This window comes from Orcinus orca, chromosome 12 (assembly GCF_937001465.1).
Source record: "Orcinus orca chromosome 12, mOrcOrc1.1, whole genome shotgun sequence".
Taxonomy (NCBI): domain Eukaryota; kingdom Metazoa; phylum Chordata; class Mammalia; order Artiodactyla; family Delphinidae; genus Orcinus; species Orcinus orca.
In genome coordinates, this window is record NC_064570.1 from 79,423,959 (window position 1) to 79,444,700 (window position 20,742).

The 20,742-nt window shown below is 40.2% G+C and overlaps 1 protein-coding gene across 4 annotated transcripts in view; it reads right to left on the reverse strand.

Moving 5' to 3' along the window:
• The window catches only part of KCNQ5 (potassium voltage-gated channel subfamily Q member 5), a 581,761-nt gene that overhangs the window by 356,410 nt on the left and 204,609 nt on the right, over positions 1-20,742 (reverse strand). The gene's annotated exons all lie outside the window — the stretch shown is intronic.

Genomic DNA, 20,742 nt, shown 5'->3' on the forward strand with positions numbered 1-20,742 from the left:
GGGCTTAGAATCATCAAATCTCAGAGCACTTTTGACAGATTGGAAGACACAATATTGTTGTTTCCTCATTTTCACTAAAGTCTATGAGAAGGAGAAGGATAAAATGATATGAAGAATCATTAGAATTAGACAGTCACCCAGGAATTTAGTTAGGATAGGCCAAGGGCAAGCTAGTAAATGTTTTATTAACCAACTCTCCAGTGAAAGAAACCCTGATCTATAGGATGTGCTGATTTCCGAGGTGTAAATACCCCACCCTGGACACTTTCAAACTACCACCTTGATGTCACTGGATGTGAAGTCAGGAACAGATTAGCTCAGGACCAAAACCCCTTCACAGGGACACAATAAGGAACTTAGACCACACACAAGAAAATTAGGGTTGGATGAGGTTTGAGTATTTATTAATTTTGGTTTAAATGTACTTTATTTATGTATAAATTCATGTAGTTAAAATTTGATAATACGTGTTTGCCAACTGGTTCCCAAAATTCCTGAAAATTTAACATTCAGCTCCTACAAGCTGCTGTGAGCCACGCTTAGCACATTGCTGGGTAGGGAGACTTTTATCATTTTATTTTTTACGAACATAGTGAAGCATGTCCTACTTATGCTTAAATTATTGTTTGTGTTCTCTTTAGTTTTGCTACAGAGTTAATTTTAAACATTATTAGAAAGGCCACAAAGAAACTTGCTGTTTGCTAATTAACTGTTCTTGAAGAAAAACGGGAAATGAAAGGGATAGTTTATTATCCACAAATACTACGTATATGTCTATTTATATATGTAGTGAAATACCTCCATCTCACTATAGCTATAGTCTAGCATCTATCTACTATTGAGATACATAGATTAATATCGTGAGAGATCTATCTCTATTGATCTACATGTGAATATAAACTATGCTCTGGAAAAAGCATCTCAATTATTTCCAAGAAAAATAACTCTACAAAATATGATTTTACAAAACTATTCATAAATATTCTTAAGTTTATTAACATGTATAGATACCTTTTAAAAAGTATTAATTTTCCCCTACAGTATTTACAGAATAATTTCTATTTTATGCAAACAACTATGGTGGGTGGAAAAAAATTAGTGAACTCGAATTGATAGAGTATGTATCAAAAATCTAAATAACCTGCCATCTACCTTAGGTAAGAGTTTATATTTTGTCATGTACATGCCAATTTCCTCAAAAGGTGAGCTTTTCAGTAAATTGCAAGCAATGGCAATAATGACGTAGAAGTGAAGAAAGCAAATGGGAATAAAGCTTTACCCAGAGAAATATGACGTACTGTGAATTGAAGAACCAGTAGCCAGACTTGATTAGCTTATAGGAGTCTTTGTTGAGTTGGTCCCAGATTAACAGCTGGAAACGAGCTGGGTCCATGACTGCTGCGTGCTAATTAATACCGCTCACTGTCGACACTCATTACAAGGGGCACAAAACTGTATTTTTCAAAAAGTGTCATTGAGCTAATAATTTCAGATGGATGCTGACAATTTTAAATAGCAGAGGTTTTTGGCAACTTAAAAAATGCATTTGCAAAATATTCAGCAAGTCTATTAAAAAACCTGCATATGAATTGTTTTCTAATGTTTGAACTACTTGAAAAGGTGATAACAATATGGTCTTTGATCTGATAATGCACCATTTTAATGCTATAACTTCTTCAATTGTTATGGAATTCAATAGGACTTTAAAAATTATTTATTTTAATTATATATGGACCAACTTCTAAGCAATCGATTACTTTTGGGTTTTGAACATCTTTGAAAATATCTTCATAAACATAAGGAATATCTGTTAGCCAAGAAGAAAGTGGTTTTTTTTTTTTCTAATGTATAATGAATCATGAAAATTTGAGGCACTTTACTTGAACAAAAGAGATTAGGAGACTTTTAGTCCATGTAAAATACAATTTGATCTTTGTAGCCATATCTTCTATTGGGCAATGAGTCATTGGACATGTATTAATAAAAGGCACATCAGCTATCTCAGAATGAAACAGCACCCAACCAGGAAAACTTGGCTTATTAGAGAAGCTACAGACGCGGGCTGTGGCCTGGAAAGGCTGCACACTTCTGTGTTTACATAACCCGTTAGTCTGAGGATTTCGCGTACTTCACAAACACGCACTTGTCAATTTTCACAGCGTCTCCAGGAACCAGACAGTGTGAAAGATGATTTTTCTCACGGGAGAGTTGGAGGCAAGGGCCGTACAGGAGATGAGTTTGCCAGGAGTCACAATGGATAGAGCGATTCTGCCATGCATGCAGTGGGTGCTCAATAAATACCAGTAACAGAGCTGAATCACAGCCTGAGCTAAGTAGTCTGCCTCTTCTCCCTCCCTTTTTCTTTTTTACACTATGATAATTAATTTTATTTGTTCAATGGCTATTGCAAGCATTAAACCAAGTGTGGCCTTTGATTCTGTGAGGAAACCAGCAAAAGTTCATATCTTCAAAAAACATACTCAGTAAACCAATACATTAAGATGCAGAAAAACGTTCTTAAACATCAGAGTGTTTAGAATTCTGAGGGTTTATTATAAATTCCGGGATGTAGAGGCTCTGGGGTTGTTTGTAACTCACTGGAAGTAAATCTCCCATGCGCGGGGATGGGGAAATTCCTGAGTGGGCAGGGAGGACACGGCGGGGTCAGCGGTAGGTCTCTGGAGTCTCCCACTGCTGAAGAAGGGCTCTCTCAACAGCCATGCAAACGTGGTTGCACCATTTGAGTTTGGAATTGCTGGAATCTTCGCACTCTCTCTCCTCAGCCCCTTTCCTCAGAACCTGTCTGGTGGCATTCGGTGTAAACTCCTGTTCACACGCCAGTATGGAGTCTCACGGCACCAGCTCATGACTCACCTGTATTTCCCACAGACGTGTTTACGGACACTGACTCTGGAGGAACCTGGAAGCGTCTGCCTCATCTTCTTACGCATTTTAACAACACTGATCCTGGATCATTGCTTTTCCATTTACTTGAGTATTTAATGATTGCTTTGGGAACATTTAGATTTCATAATTCAAATTTCAAATTCTGTTGGATATGTGGCTAGTTAAACTGGACTACCCTTCTTTTTTCTTTCAGTCAACACATGGTTGTCTGTCTTACAGTGGAGCAGACCCACATAAACATGTTTAACCTTGTCTACCAGGTATCTGAAGTCAGAAAGGATGTTTTTATAAGCTGCCTGCCAACCATTTTCCTCTGGGGTTAGATCGACTTTGAGGGATGGGTGAAGGGTTATTTGAGTTACAAAGCCAGATCACAATACCCTTTTCTTCATTCCAAATTGCACAAGAAAACATTAGTTTTAATCTTATTAACTAAGTACATTTGTGATGAATGAATCAGCGTTGATCCATGTAAATATTTATCAGTATTACCATCTTTTTCACTAGTAAATCTTATCAATATTAAAAGGCCGTCCTGAGAGCTTTTCATGAAGACATTATACCGGGAGGCCACACTGGCGCTTCAAGTGCTCAGCAAATGTCACAGCCCCAGTATCCTTGGCCCCTTCCAGACACGGGCTAGACTACTTTCAGATACTTCCTTTGAAAGCAGATGATTTTCACCAGGGGTTGTCTTTGCTGCCTTTTCTGGCTAGAGATACAGTGCCAGAAATTCATGGTTCTCTTCAGATAGTTGCTGCCTGTGATGTATTATTCTGGTTATACAAGCAAGTTTAATTTAAAGTTCTATAGCTATTTCTAAGCTATTTCTCTCTCTAAGGAAGGAGCTCTGCAGTTCAGAGGTGGCTCACAAGTCTCCGTTGATTCACTGGTGCAGAAAGTAGGTACCGAGGACAGAGGCGTTCCTCGGTGGCAGAATTCGGCTGCTTTCTCCTTCTCTAAAAGTTTCTTGTGTGATGCAAATACTAGCGGATAATCACATGGCAAACTGCCATTAGCTAGTACCTTTCTGACGTCCGGCGTAAACAAGGATTGAGATGCGGGGAGACACGGGGATGCCGTCTCATTGGGAGATGAAATCAGGGGAGCCTGGTAGGGGCACCTCGTAGGGGTTCAAAAATCAAACTTTCTACTTCTACGTTTTGCCTGAGACCCATTCCCTCTTGCTGGTAAAATCCTTCACTCCCACTTTTTTACTAAATTGTTGTCTCCTGCCCTCCTACCATCACCATTAAGACTCAGACGGAGGGCAAGGAATTTTCCCAGGGACCTCAATCTTATAACATCCTGGAAGGAAAAAAATGAGTAGCTATCCTCCTCTCTCTCTACTCCATCTCTTGTTTTCTAGAGGTTTTCAACTTGGATTTTCAAAGAACGAGGCCCATGTCTGCTCTTCTTGAATAACTCATTTATCCAGATAGGTAGGATCCCCATCAGGGCTTCCAACGTAGCGGACTGAACCTTTAGAGCAATGCCTGTGTTACTCAGAACGACTTGGGAAGTGATTAAAATAAACGACGACAGAATCCCTAGGAATACTTCGCCTCTTGGCCTGTTTTCACCCTTGGAAGATGGATCTGACTCTTTTTACAGCCAAATGTCATCCAGAGCCAGCTCTGGTGAGGAATGTGCATGACCATGCAGGCTGAGCCTCTCTGGTTAAGACATAAGGGGGGAAATAAAGCCATTAGGCTAAGTCGTGTGCATTTGTGGCTTATACACCGAGTCTGAAGTCAGCCTCCAAGGAGAGTGCCGCAACTGTCTGGAGAATTGGTGGTGCTGTTAGTACAAGATGAGAATCCCAGGGGCCTATTCTGAACCTGTATGCAAATGAAACCAACGGGCTGTAGCATTTGTTGGACAACAAGCCTCATTACTTTACTGTCATACATATTCTACTGCAGTTTGATGTCTTCCTCTAAGCCGTGGAGGATCATTTATTTATTTGCTCATTGAACAAGGATGTATTCATCCACGTCATGTTGGTGTTAAGAGAAGGGCCCAGAGGCAGACTGGCTGGCTCCAGATACAACTCGGATACTTTGTACTGTGTCACCTTGGGCTATAGGTTACCTAACCTCACTGACCGTCAGTCTCTTCATCTGGGCAGAATGGGTATGATGTTATTAGCGCTGTTGGTGACTCAGTGATCAAGGCACACACTGCCTGACGCCCACGGGCATGACGCGTACGTGACAGTCATCAACAAAGTTTTACTGAAAACTCACGGTGCCACTCGCTGTGCTGCTGAAACTCTTGGTTTGGGATTGAAATGAATCATAACAATAATTGAGAACTTAAATACATGCCAATAAAATAATATTGAAATAAACACCATCACTTTCATCTGATTGTTTATTTAAAATTGCACAAATACAAAATTCTCTAAAGATACTTCCAGAAGATTGATCTGGGTAATTGCACCAGTGACCAAACATGACTTGTTATGACAACGGTAGCTAGATGATAGTTATTTTAAATTCATATATGCAAATGGCCCTGAAAAATCCTCATTAAAAGCAACTGATGTTGTCATCTGAAAGCTCTTAGCATTTAAACTGGACAAAGAATTTACCTTCATATAACGATATTTGAAGTATGAGCTGTAGAGAAATGTTCTGCATAAAACCCCATTACGGTATTATTCTTCTAGCGATATCGCACATTTACAAAGATGCAAGAGTTTGGGGATCAGATAGTAAGTGGGACAGTATTCTAATAAGGCCTCTCCCAGTGATGCTGGGAGCTGAACTGCCACAGCCAGAACCACATCTGACTCATGGAAATAGGATGCTCCATTGTGGAATTCAGTAGGACAAGACTGGAGTCTTTCTCTTTAGTTACGGAGGGATGTTCACAGCCATTCTTTTCCCTTGTATGTGCTTCTACATTTATTGCATACACTCCCTGCATATAAACAGTGCGTCCGCATTGCTCACCAAGTGGGCAGTGTTAGAAGTGACCTTCTGCTTAAGAGGATGTTGAAGAATAAGAAAGCCTTTCCATAAGGCTTTCCAAACAATAGTTTTAGTTTAAGATTGATCCCACCAAAGGTATGATTTCCCAGTTATTTTGGCAGTTGCAATTATAGTTCCTTGGGCTTAAACGCTTAATTAGGAGCCTTTGGAAAGTTTCATGTCAAGCTAAAAATATTTCTAATGTACACTCTCTGCTTATTCAAAGCTGCGTGGAGCTGTAATTTACAAAGGAAACTTGTTCCCTTAATTGTCGTGTCAGTCAGCAAAAGCACAGGGGGCAGCCCAGCATAGTCTGTTTATATTTAGCTGTGCCAGTGGCCATGAAATGTCACAACCTTCATGTAATTTAAGGAAAGGTTAGGGACATTATTTCTATACAACTGATTGCTTCACAATTTGTTTTATTTTTTTAGTTATGTACTTGGCAGGATTTTTTTTTGTAGGACCTTACATCTTTTTTTTTTTTTGAAATATGGTTGATTTACAATGTTGTGTTGGTTTCAGCAAAATGATTCAGTTATACATATATATCTATTCTTTTTCAGATTCTTTTCCATTATAGGTTATTACAGGATATTGAGTAAGTTCCCTGTGCAATACGGTAGGAGGTTGCTGTGTATCTATTTTATATATAGTAGTATGTATCGGCTAATCCCAAACTCCTGATTTGTCCCTTCCCCCCTTCCCCTTTGGTAACCATAAGTTTGTTTTCTATGTTGAGGACCTTTACTTCTATCCTTACAATTTTGCATCCCTTGAAAGTAGCGACTTGAGGAAAGTTTATCAGTTGATTCCCATGTTTTCTGTTACAGTGAATCATCACAGAAAGTTAGAATAATAGAAAATATAGACTAATACGTAGTGTGTGAATTATAAAGGTTTATTTGATCTGAATTCCACTATTTTTATACTGTCTTCAGTTTCTGAAGAGTATGTTTCATTTTGGAATAGATTTAGAGATGAATAAACTGAAGAAAAGTGCACATTTTCAGGATGACTCACCTATTTACCAAGTGCGAGAAGAGAAAAGGGGAAAAACAAAGACAAATAAGCAAACAAGAAGGAACGATGCTTTGCGCCTCCACAGGATTCTCTGGAAGGCTTTTCACATCCATGATGCAATCTTTCCAGGGAGAGCTCACAAGGTCTGTTCTCATTGGATGAGCTCATCCCCCCAAAGTGTAGGGGCCTGAGTCACATCCACGCCTGAGACTCAGGTGGCTGTACGCTGTCATCCCAACTCTGCCACCTCCGTCAGCGTGGCCTTGGATGAACTACACAATGTCTCTGAGGGTCGGGTTCTTCCTCTGAAAATGCGGATGATGATAACTGTTTACAGGTTGCCCAGCCACACAAATGGGCCGGTGTCTGCATGGGGCACCCACTCAATGGATCACAGTTGTTAATTCTTCCTGTGATCATGGCTATTGCTACCTAGCCCCAAAGGCAGAGGGAATACTTTCCAGCTATCTTGTCAATGAACTTACAAAGAGAGAAAGCTGTTTCACTCTCTTTCTGGAAATCCCTTCAATAGGTGATGTCCACGCCTCATGTCAGGCTCCATTCTACACCCCAGTAACTTCCCAGTGTCATTTCTTAGAGGTGACCCTCCCGCTCAGGAAACTTTTCAGCCTGATCTCTAATGAGCCCTTGCTTTATGATGTGTGGTAATCTCCAGTTCATGGAATCTAATTTATTCTATTCTTGAGGTAGTTGTGATTACAATTATTTTTGTACTCAAAAAACTAAAAATAGAAGTACCAAAAGACCCAGCAATTCCACTCCTGGGTATATATACAAAAACCAAAAACACCAATTTGAAAAGATACAGGTAGCCCAATACTCATAGCAGCCCTATTTACAATAGCTGAGATATGGGAGCAGCCTAAGTGTCCATCAACAGATGAATGGATAAAAAAGATGTATATATATATACATACATATATATATAATGGAATATTACTCAGCCATAAAAAGAATGAAATAATGCCATTTGCTGCAACATGGATGGAGTTGGAGGGCGTTATGCTAAGTGAAATAAGTCAGACAGAGAAAGACAAATACTGTGTGTTATCACTTATACGTGGAATGTAAAAATACAACAAACTAGTGAATATAATAAAAAAGAAGCAGACTCACAGATACGGAGAACAAACTAGGTTACCGGGGGGAGGGGAGGGGAGGGGCATTATAGTAGTTGAGGATTAAGAGATACAAACTATTGGGTATAAAATTAATAAGCTAGGGGCTTTCCTGGTGGCACAGTGGTTGAGAGTCCACCTGCCGATGCAGGGGACACGGATTCGTGCCCCGGTCCGGGAAGATCCCACATGCCGCGGAGCGGCTGCGCCCGTGAGCCATGGCCGCTGAGCCTGCGCGTCCGGAGCCTGTGCTCCGCAACGGGAGAGGCCACAACAGTGAGAGGCCCGTGTACCGCAAAAAAAAAAAAAAAAAAAAAAAAGAGGCAATATGATAGCAAGTAGGGACCTCTTGACAACCAAGAGCCAAAAACAATCTTCTAAAAGTATTTAATTTCAGCATCTTTTTAATACATTTACTTTATGCTGTAATTAATTTGAATATCCCTTAAATGTTTCATAGTAATTGCAGTAATGTATAGAGTTAACCTGTTATCAAAACAAGTGGGTATATGAGTTTTACATCATTTAGGAACTAAGTCCTGGGATTCAGTGTTTAATTAACATCCAGTATATAAATGAAAGAGGGAGCATTTTCATACTTATGTGGTTTTGAAGGAATAATCAGGGGTAATATTGGCAGAGAAAGAGCTACGGGTTAATGGTGAATAAAGACCACATGTAAGAAATATGGCACTACAGTTCTGGGAGGAATAAAAATAAGAAAGAATGTAGACTCACTTCACTCCATAAAACAGTCTCTAGGTCCATCCACCTCACTACAAATAACTCAATTTCGTTCCCTTTTATGGCTGAGTAATATTCCATTGTATATATGCGCCACATCTTCTTTCTCCATTCGTCTGTCGATGGACATTTAGGTTCCTTCCATGTCCTGGCTATTGTAAATAGTGCTGCAGTGAACATTGGGGTGCATGTATCTTTTTGAATTATGCTTTTCTCAGGGTATATGCCCAGTAGTGGGATTGCTGGGTCATATGATAGTTCTATTTTTAGTTTTTTAAGGAAACTCCATACAGTTCTCCACAGTGGCTGCACCAATTTACATTCCCACCAACAGTGCAAGAGGGTTCCCTTTTCTCCACACCCTCTCCAGCAGAAAGAGAAAAACAAATATCGTATAATATGGTTTATATGTGGAATCTAGAAAAATGATACAGATGAACTAATTTGAAAAGCAGAAATAGAGACACATGTAGAGAACAAACGTATGGACACCTAGGAGGGGGTGGGTTGGATGAATTGGGAGATTGGGACTGACATATATACACTACTATGTATAAAATAGATAACAAATGAGAACCTACTGTATAGCACAGGGAACTCTACTCAGTACTCTGTGGTGTCCTAAATGGGAAGGAAATCCAAAAAAGACAGAATACATGTATACATATAGCTGATTCACTTCTCTGTACAGCAGAAACTAACACAATATTGTAAAGGAACTATACTCCAATAAAAATGAATTTAAAAAAGTAAAGAATATGACATAAAGTGATAAAAAAACAAAACAAATAAACAGAAAGAATGTAGAAATCTAGAGGTATTTCTTTCAATAGCCCAAGTGTTTTGTTACGAAGATCTGGATAGAGAGTGACATGGTGTATCTATGACAGAATAAGGATGAGGGCCTGTTCATAACATAGTAGTAAAGAAAGTTGGAAGAATGGATAAATGCAGTTTAAGAGGGTCTTTTCAAGATAGATAGAAGTTTTGATTCAAGTGATAAGTACCTGGCTGGTCTTCATCATCAGACGTTCACGATCACAAGACTGTTTTTACAAAACGAATGGGAATTATGATACTTTTATAGAAATTAATCAGTGAACACTATGCTGGGACACGCAGCCAGCCAGTTTAAGTTAGATTTTCTCAGCAATCCTATAGTAAGCATTGCGATGGATTATTTGGAAAGTGATGGAAAAACTTTCTCTGCAGTTACTTGGGATCGCAGTTGATTTCCCAGCCGTCTGGGTGCTTTAGGTAAGTATTTCAGTGAAGGTAAGGACCAGGGACAAAAGTAAGACCTAGCCTTAGAGTTTGTGTAAAATGTCACCTATACGCTCACTGGTATGACGGTGTCAAAGTAACCTTGTGCTTGCGACATAATATGCTTGTACTCTCAGGGTTGCTACAGACAGACGGCTGTAACTGTGTGACCCTTAGGGAGGCGTGTGAATCACAGCCTTCCTGAATTTACATGTTATGGCAATGCTTCTGGTAAATGGCAGTAAAATGTTTTGTTCCATAAAGTCAGTATAGGCATTTCCCCTTCTCGTAGGAGGAACAAGGTCCTAATTGAACCTTTTACAAATAACTATAAATTCTGATCAAAATACAAAAAGAACAACTACTTGCAGACTCTGAAGAGTGAACGAAAGTAAGAATCTTTTGAAGGGAGTAAAGACTTGGAGGAAGCAACTAGAATGGGCTGAGTTTCAGGTTTTTGAGGTTTTACTTTTTTTTTTTTTTTTGGTACACGGGCCTCTCACTGTTGTGGCCTCTCCCGTTGCGGAGCACAGGCTCCAGACGCGCAGGCTCAGCGGCCATGGCACACGGGCCCAGCTGCTCCGCGGCACGTGGGATCTTCCCGGACCAGGGCACGAACCCGTGTCCCCTGCATCGGCAGGCGGACTCTCAACCACTGCGCCACCAGGGAAGCCCCGAGGTTTTACTCTGAGTGTCACTGGGGCCACTGGTGGAAGGAGCCACTGGAGACAAAGCGAGGGTCTGAGAAGGGGACCCCAAGGTGTGTGCAGATTCTTCCCAGACTCTTCCCAAGCCCTGAAGCTGCGTGTGCAGGACACACTCAGAGCAAAGTGGGCTGCCAGGACTGTAGGCGAGACAGCTGGCAGTGTGTGGCTAACCCAGAGAATCACCTGCTGACACAAAACCCTCAGCGCCCTTTGGAGGAACATGATGGAATCCGGAGCTTCTGCAACGTAATACTCACGAGGTCCCAGATACAACTCAAAATTATGTGAGAAAAAGCAAGGAAAGCACGACCCATTTCCAAGGGGAAAATAATAAAGAGCTGTCAACCCCGAGATGACCGAGATGTTGAGATTGTAAGACAAGGATTTTAAAGCAGTTATTATAAAACGCTCAGTGACAAAACAAAATATGCCTGTAAAGGAAAAAATGATATAAAATCTCAGTAGGGAAAATTTAAAAAGAAAACCAGTATATTACAATGATTTCTAAACATGGGGAAAAAGTATCTGGAGGAAAGTGTGTCTTTTATTGCACAAGGCATTGGGTGGACGACCCATCAAATCCATCTTCCTGGAAAATACCTAAAGCTTGCTCCTCTTGGAAGGCCATAAAATAGTTAAAACTCACCCAGAAAAATTACTTTTCAGTCCTTGGAATCAGCCTCATATAAAAAGTGAGCTAAAACATAATTTAGCAACGCTAGGTGAGAACTAAAACATGCAAACTTTCCAGTCAGTTTCATATTCTAACAGACTTCCAATAAATAGAATACAGAACAACATTTATAAAGAGAATACCAGCTATATAAAGTGGTATGAAGTTAACTTCTCACAAATTTTTGGTCTATAACTATCCTTTTTCAAATGTTGGTGTTTTTTCTTAGGTTGTAAAATAAAAATATACACTAAAAAGTATAATTCATGAAAAATGAAAGTGATATAATTTGTGTGCAATATTATTATAAGTTTTGTTATTAAGTTATGCTTTGTGTCTTTAGTCACAGCAAAGGTGGTAGAGAATATTTCTGAACGATTACAGAATTTATTCACTGATTTCCTCTTACAGAGTATTGTTTTGTTTATTTCTGCAGGGAATACAGAGGTCTCTTTTGTGAACTGATTTGATGAGAACCTTCTAGTATACTGCATAAGAAGCATTAGAAACAAAGGAGTTCAATCAGTCATGTCCACGGGAGAAGAGTTAATGGGGTGTTCGATACTGATGCCTTATTCAGAGAACTGGTGTTTGGAGAAATGGTCAGGAGCTCTCAGAGAACTTGCTGTCTGTGATAGGTATGATCAGTTTCTACTTAGCACATTAATCCAATCTGTAGTGTATTCTCCAAATATTACAGGTAGCAACAGAACTTATATGATGACTTCTCACATTTGCTTTGTCAGGATAATAAACATGAATGTTTTAGACTGGCAAAAGGAACTTGTATTGTAAAGGAAAGCCAGTAATATAAACTGAGAGGCAAGCTCTTTATTTCTGCATTTTATATGTTGTGTCTTTGGAGGACTCAATGGATATATACCCATTTTTTAGTGTAACCATTCCCGTGGGTCTTTTCTCCAATGAGGTTGAAAGTTCTTCAGCATTCATAACTGTGTTACATGTGTCTCTGACATTCCACATGGCATCTAGCACAGGTGTTAAATACAAAAGCTTAGAATTAAGAAACATTTATCTGGAATTAGATCTGGACAAGTAACTTGAACTGTCCAAACAAGAGTTTTCTCATCTTTTAAATGAGAATAATCACATCTACTTCATAAAGTTGTTGCACATTTTGTATAAGACGGAGCAGGTAAAGTGCATATATTAGGACCTGAAATATAGTAAGAGGTCATTATTATGTTTATATTATTATTATACTTGGTAAAAAATTCATTGAACGAATGAACAAATTAATTTGAATGAACAAATTAATGAATAATTTGAAAATTTTGTCTTATATTGACATCCAAGAAGTGCTACATTGTTCATTTGAAAGTTCACATAAAAAGTGAACTAGGGGGGCGTCCCTGGTGGCGCAGTGGTTGAGAGTCCGCCTGCCGATGCGGGGGATGCGGGTTCGTGCCCCGGCCCGGGAGGATCCCGCATGCCGCGGAGCGGCTGGGCCCATGAGCCATGGCCGCTGGGCCTGCGCGTCCAGGGCCTGTGCTCTGCAACAGGAGAGGCCACTACAGTGAGAGGCCCGCATACCACCAAAAAAAAAAAAAAAAAAAAGTGAACTAAAACACCATTTGGCAACCCTAGGTGAGAAATAAAATATGCAAATTTTCCACTTAGTTCCATATTCTAGCAGACTTCCAGGAAATAGAATATATAACAGAATTTATAAAGAGAATATCTGCTATGAATCTTAAGACCAGATAAATTTCACAATTATTTATCAGCACCTACAAACTTCAACACATTATCCCAAGACAAAAGGGTAGAATAGGAGGATGGAAATATAAAGATAAAAAGACATGGCCCTGGGTGGGATGAATTGGGAGATTGGGATTGACATATATCCACTATTAATACTGTGCATAAAATAGATAACTAATGAGAACCTACTGTATAGCACAGGGACTTCTACTTAATGCACTGTGGTGACCTAAATGGGAAGGAAATCCATAAAAGAGGGGATATGTGTGTACGTATAGCTGATTCACTTTGCTGTACAGTATAAACTAACACAATATTGTAAAGCAACTATACTCCAATAAATATTTTTTAAAAAAGACATGGCCCTGTTTTGAAAAACTTTCACTTAGTAATTGAAACAATAGATTATCTGGTATGGACAGTGGTCCCAGACACTGGGGGTAGCTAGAGATTATAAAATACATCATCATGCTTGTATAAAAATGGATATATACATAAAAATGTATATATAGATACACACACAAAAAAAGTGCAAGTCTCCTCTAGTTTTGCTCTAATAAATACACTCTAAATTTCAGATACTTACCTGAGAGTCATATAATCATCAGTTTATGTCCAGAAGACCCATTTTCTATTTTCCTATTTGTCATCTAATGCGTATTCTGTTCTTAAAATTCAGGGTCGTTTCGTTAGTAACACTGCAATGAGACCCATCACTCTTCTCACTTTCCGATTAGACACATCCACCCAAATCTCAACTCACTCCAAATTATGTGAATAGTGAGGAACCCAATGGAGCCCAAAACAACAACAAACACAACAGGAACACGCCCACCAGTGTGGTCAGTGATGCGTGTTTAACAACTGGCTCTCAGACAAAACACAACTAAACAGAACCCTGCTTGGTAGCATTTGCCATTTTCCGTGGCGTAAACTCTCCATCCATGGCTGACTGCAAGCTACCTATGTAATGCCCCTGAATGCAGAGCTGGGGAGAAAAGAGCAGCAATACACTGTTATACTGTCCACCAGAAAGGCACGACGGATGTAAATAACATCGAGAATTATAATAGTAAGGTGTAGTACATAATTAGGACGTGGTGGACTCTGAGTATTTACTGCCTTTATTTTTAATGTAATTTACTTAATTGTAAATAATTTCATTTTAAATAGTGGCCAAAGTACAAAATTCCTGAAAATTCTTTGGTGGGCTCTTGTGAGCTAATACGAGAAGGCAGCACACCCTGAGTGCAGTGCAGATGTTCGAGTGCAGTGCAGTTGTTCAAAAGTTGTTCAAATGCAGGGCACACAGACTGAGGCTGGACCTCCAGGCATTACTGGTCAAATAACCTAACCTCCCTAAACCTCAGTGTTCTCATCTGTGTAGTTACAGTACTTACTTCACAGAGATGTTGCGAAGATAAAGTGAGGAAATACCTGTATGACACTTAGCACAATGTCAGAAACATAATAATAATTCACTCAGTGTATTGTTATAAATCGTTACTACCACAATACATTGTTGGTAAAATTATTCTGTTCACACTGGAAAAAAACACTGAAATTTTATTGATGAGAAAATATATTTCTTATTTTGTGATCTATGAAGAGACAGCAGTTTTGCTTCCTAGACAGCAGATGGTAATCTGCTACTAGAAACTGAAAGGGGAAAAGAAAGTCTCAACCAATATGATTGAAGCAGTGCTTTATGAGCTGAATGGTGAAGCAGAAAGGGATTCCCTATATTCTGGAATCGTTACACCTGCAGTAACAGGTTTCATCTCATGTAATAATTCTGGTTAACTGAGCATCAGACAAAAGTTGAATGTTGGGAGGATTCTGAGGTTGCCTCCATGCTTGCTGGAGAGAGCATTTTAATATATAAACAAACAATAGTCACTGTAGTTAATGATGGAGTGGAAAGAAACCACAACATGTACTTTAACACCCTTGACCTATGTCCATGCCTACAATGCTTGTAGAAAATTTATATTGCATGCTACTTGCAAAAGAAAGGAAAAGAAAAAAACTTTTAACATGTTCCTGAGTTTGGGGGATATTTACATATTGGAAATTGAGGTTGACTGAAATATGGTGATGACTTTATAAAAAATTTACACAATTTATGGTCATAGAGCAAAAAGTTCAACAGTTTTTGAGGAGGGGGCAGCTGGAAAATGATATAAAGCAAATGGGATTTGGAATCAACAGAAAACTCAACATTTTTCTTCATTCCATTCGACAGCCATTCACAAAAAATAGTGATGCTGAAGTATTATTGGGGAAATGTGTTAATGGAAGTTATACATGCATTTCAAGAAAAGATTATAGGGTTTGCTTTGGCTTTCCACACAGTAGGACAATCCTATTTCCACATAAAAAGAGCAAGGACAGTGGGGTCTTGCAGCAGAAGGTCAATTCCAAACTTTCCTTAAGTGAAGAGGGTAGAATTTAATTGTGTCTTGGCCATTTTACCAAGAGGTAGTTTATGTTCTGTGGAGTGATTTTGTGTAGAACCCTTGATAGGTACCATGTTACCTAGAACCAGGTTCTTCAAATCATAAACATCAATGCCTAGGTCCTCCAAACATCTTCCAGAGCATTCTCTTTAGAATCTCTACTTTGAAAAAACAAGTCTGTTATCCTAGGAACAAGACAAGGATGCCCACTCTCACTACTTTTACGCAACATAGTTTTGGAAGTCCTAGCCACAGCTATCAGACAAGAAAAAGAAACGAAATGTATCTGAACTGGAAAAGAAGAAGTGAAACTGTCACTCATTGCAGGTGACATGACAAAATTAATACACAGAAATCTTTTGCACTCCTATACACTAACAGTGGAAGATCAAAAAGAGAAATTGAGGAAACAATCCCATTTACCATTGCATCAAAAGAATAAAATAACTAGGAATAAACCCACCTAAGGAGGCAAAAGACCTGTACTCTGAAAACTAAAAGACACTGATAAAAGAAATCAAAGATGACACAAACAGATGGAAAGATATTCCGTGTTCTTGGATTGGCAGAATCAATATAGTTAAAATGACCATACTACCCAAGGCAATCTATAGATTCAATGCAATCCTTATCATAGTACCAATGGCATTTTTCACAGAAATAGAACAAAAATCCTAAAAATTGTATGGAAACACAAAAGACCCTAAATAGCCAAAACAATCTTGATAAAGAAGAATGGAGTTGGAGAAATCAGGCTTCCTGACTTCAAACTATACTAAGAAGCTACAGTAATAAAAAGAGTATGGTACTGGCACAAAAACAGACACATATAGCAATGAAACAGGATAGACAGCCCAGAAATAAACCCATATACCTATGATCAATTAATCTATGACAAAGGAGGCAAGAATATACAATGGAGGAAAGATGGTCTCTTCATAGAGCAAGAAGACAAAACTGGCTCAGTTCAACAGTTTTTTGGGGAGAGGGGCAGCTGGATAATGATATAAAGCAAATGGGACTTGGGATCAACATAAAAATCATGTATACACTACTATATATAAAATAGATAATCAACAAGGAGACACATTTACAAAAATGACATCCCAGTATACAGGCTAGTTGTAAAGAGGTTCATGAATATTTTGACTTTTTCACATTTCCTTATCCTAATTTGATCACAATGAATTAAGAAGGCATCTATTGAGGAAAGTTACCAAAATAAAATCTTATTTCCAAGTGCAGAATCACTAGGAGCCTGGGCAATGCACTGGTGATCAGGCAAGGGGATCTTCAGCAGGAAGCACACAGATGTGCTCTTCATTTACCTTGTGCATCTGTGAACACCCCGGACGAATGTGACCACGTGTGAACTCCTTCCTGGTCTCCCTCGGTGGTTTTACATACACGCGTTAAACTGGAATTACTCGAAAAAAGATGGGTGTTTGCTTGCTTTTGTGTAAACTATTTGGTACAAAACTGGCATTCATTTCTTTTTACTTTTAGACACCAATATTTATATAATTTGCTATTAAACTCTTAAGAATCAAAATAAAATGAAGCAGCAGCATTATTCACAATCATAGCACCATTATTCACAATTATCCCAAAGTGGAAATAGTCCAGAAGTCTATTGACAGATGAATATACACACAAAATGTGGAATATACCTACAACGGAATAGTATTCAGACACAAAAAATAATGAGATTCTGATACATGCTGCAAATGGATGAACCTTGGAAACGTATGCCAAGTGAAACAAGCCAGACACAATAGGACAAATGCTGTGTGATTCCACCTATATGAGGTCCCTGGAATAGCCAAGTTTATAGTGACAGAAAGTAGAACAAGGACAACATTACTATCAACTATACTTCAACAAAAAACAAATTAAAAATAAAAGAAAGTAGAACAATGAGTAGCAGGGAGGTGGGGAAGGGAACAATGGGAGTTACTAAGTAACGGGTACAGAATTCCAGCTTGGGGTGATGAAGAGGTTCTAGAACTGGACAGTGGTGACAGTTGTCCAACACTGTGAATGTACTTAATGCTACTGAATTGTACACTTAGAATGACAAACTTTATGTCATATATTGTCATCAAAATAAAAAGAAAAAAATCAAGTAATTCTAAATGGTCTATATAAAACTGGCATTCTTACATTGAGTATTTAGTTTTGTTTTGTTTTTGTTTTTTTTTTTCAGAGAAAAAATGAGGGAAGAGTTGGAGGCCCTGGTAGGAGAGTTTGTTTGCTTCTGAAAGGATTTCTATTTTTCACTTCTTGTAGGAGATGAGAGCCTTTGAGAGACAGTGTTTGACTAGACAAGATGTTGAAGGGATTTTCCCTTGGCAAACACAGAGCAGGGTTTTTCAACCTCTGCACTACTGCCATTTTGGTCCAGATAACTCTGCTGTGGGGTCGTCCTGTGTGCTGCAGGATGCTCACCCGCTTCCCTGGGCTCGCCCAGGAGCATCACACACCGCCCCGCCCCTGAGCTTTTAACAAAATCCTCGACCTGGTTGAGAACTGCTGGTGTAGAGTCACCTAAAACAGAAACAATAGTAAAATCTAGGGCTGGTCATTAAAATGTGGGTAAAAGCTATCAAGATGCTGCTCAGTTATTCTCTTTGCTCTCATTCTTTCAAATATCGCCTCATCAGTCGATACACGAATCGTAAGTCCCCCAACCCACATCTGGGGCTGTCTGCAATTTGTCCACCAATCTTCCTAGATCTCACGTAAACGTGAAAACTTGCCTTGTCTCAAACACCTATTCACTCTCTCACTTGTGTGCTTTTCATCACGTCTTCCCTTTTCCTAGAATTCCCACACCTTCCCCTCCCGCGACTGGGCTTCTACTTATCTTTGATGACCTCGCTGCTGGTTCAGATAGATGCCACCTCCTTCCAGAATGCTCCCCTGATCCTTTGGACCAGAGCATCCTTTCTCCTGGAACCCCATGGCATCTTCAGAGTGGCCTAAACTATTCACGTGGCAAATCCATACTGCAGAATTTGGGATATGTGGCTTATGCCTTGAAGCGTGTCCCACAGTTCCTAGCACCGGGCCTTCCACGTAGAATGTGCATGTTGGATGGATGGAAGAAGGCGTTAAAAGGGAGAGGAAGAGCAAGGCCTTCATGACTATTGTCAAGTCATTTGCAAGCGGAATCAAGAAGGCTCCTTTGCCTGGTGTGTGCTGCAAAAACGCCTTGGGCCCAAAACAACTCATCTATCTAATTGCTGCATGAAATTCCACTTTCAAAATAAATTCCTTTGTTGTCTTGAGGTTTTTTTTCAGATTTTAAGAATGTATTGAAATCAGCAGAGGCTAGCGGATAAGGATCTCTCCGTAAGAGGTCCTGTTGCAGACTGTTTTTGGGTCCCTGGGGATGAGAGCCATGGTTCAGGGGGAGGATAAATGAGCCAGCGACAGCGGATGCAGGACACATCACAGCCGAACTGGTTTACCATGAGTGCATCATATATATATATATATGCCAACATACTTGTGTGTACAAATATATACCTAGAAATGCATACATATACATGTATGTGTGTATATGTACCTTATTACATATTATACAACCCACATTTATTTTGTGGGTTGGATTAAAATCAGGAATATATATATATATTTTTAATTTAAGATCATAGTGGGGACACTGAAGAGATAATATGAAAGATAAGTATGCTTATATTTAGGCAGATAGGCATGCAAGAGAGCTGAAATAAAAGTCATTTTTTCCCAATTAGAAGCAGGATATATTTCTTTCTATTCATTATTTCTTATGATGTCCTTGTAGCTTCTGAGGCGAAAGGCTGGTAGACAGACACCAACTTTCACTATTTCTAAGCTACAGAAAATGACTTGTTTCTAAATTTAGCTCATTATAATTATCTGGTTTTTCCCCAAACCTGCCTGCTTCACCTGATTAGGCTAACCAGGGGGTCTAATGACTGATCTCAGAAGGACGGCTGGTGACTAATGTATTCCCAGTGTCATATACAAGTATATATGTCTCTTCTGATGGTTAGAGCAGATTAAACTCGCATCTTGACCCTGCAGGTGAGCAGTTCTGCAGACACACCCTGAACTGCTGTGTGTAAATTACAGCCCCAGAGCAGGAGCTCCTGGCCGGGGTGGGGCTATGACAGCAAAGAGAGGGGAGCAGCGCCCCAGAATCAGACGGGCTCTTCAGCCCGGGAGCTTGTGACGCGCGCCGGCACAGCAACACGTTTGACCCCGTGAAGGCAGGTGTGATCGGACACCTGAGCTGGGGCCTCCCAGACTCCAAACAGCCCTCCTTTACTTACTGACTTGGCCTGATGGAGGCTTTCCCTCCACAATTAAGGATAAAGCTTTTCCACAACATCGATGGACTTTAACGTAAAAGTGGCTGGTGTCATCCATCTATTATTCATTCGTTCGAACTTTCCTTCATTCACTGGACAAAGGCGGTGCCCCGCGTGTGCCGGTGTGGGTAGACAGACAGGAGTGACCCTCACAACTTTCTTCAGGTCACCCGGGAAGGAGGAGCCTGGGCTGAGGGGCTGCCCCAGACTCAGCTGATCATGGGCCCCGAGGGTCCACATGTTATGCTACGGGGCCCCATGGACTTCCGTAAAGGGCTGATCCCTGCGGCCACACTGTTGGTGACTCTAACTCAAGCTGTATTTGCCTGGCTCATCAGACGCCTCCCTCTGGCCTCTGAGAAGGAGAGACCCACCCCCGCCGCCGCCCAGGGGAGCCCCCCGCTGATGCTCCTGCCCCCAGACTGCACCCGGCCACTCCTGCCGGCCTCGACCGTGACCTTTGCTAGCACAATTCCGGTTGCTGGGGAGACACGTACAAAACAGACAGAAAGCCTGACCCTCAAGGATCGGACATTCCGGCGGGGCAGCCAGGCGACAGACACGTGACATGTATAGTACGTCCCAAAGTGGTCGGCGTGGTGGGAAAAGCACCGAGCAGGAGAGGGGGGCAGAGTGTCGGGCGTAGGGGCGAAGTCATCTTTTCTTTGCAGAGCAGATCTGGAGGGGGAAGGGGAGAAACAGCCTGAAGGCCTGGAACCTTTGAAGGTGGGGGGCGAACATTACAGCAGGAGAAAAAGGGAAAAGC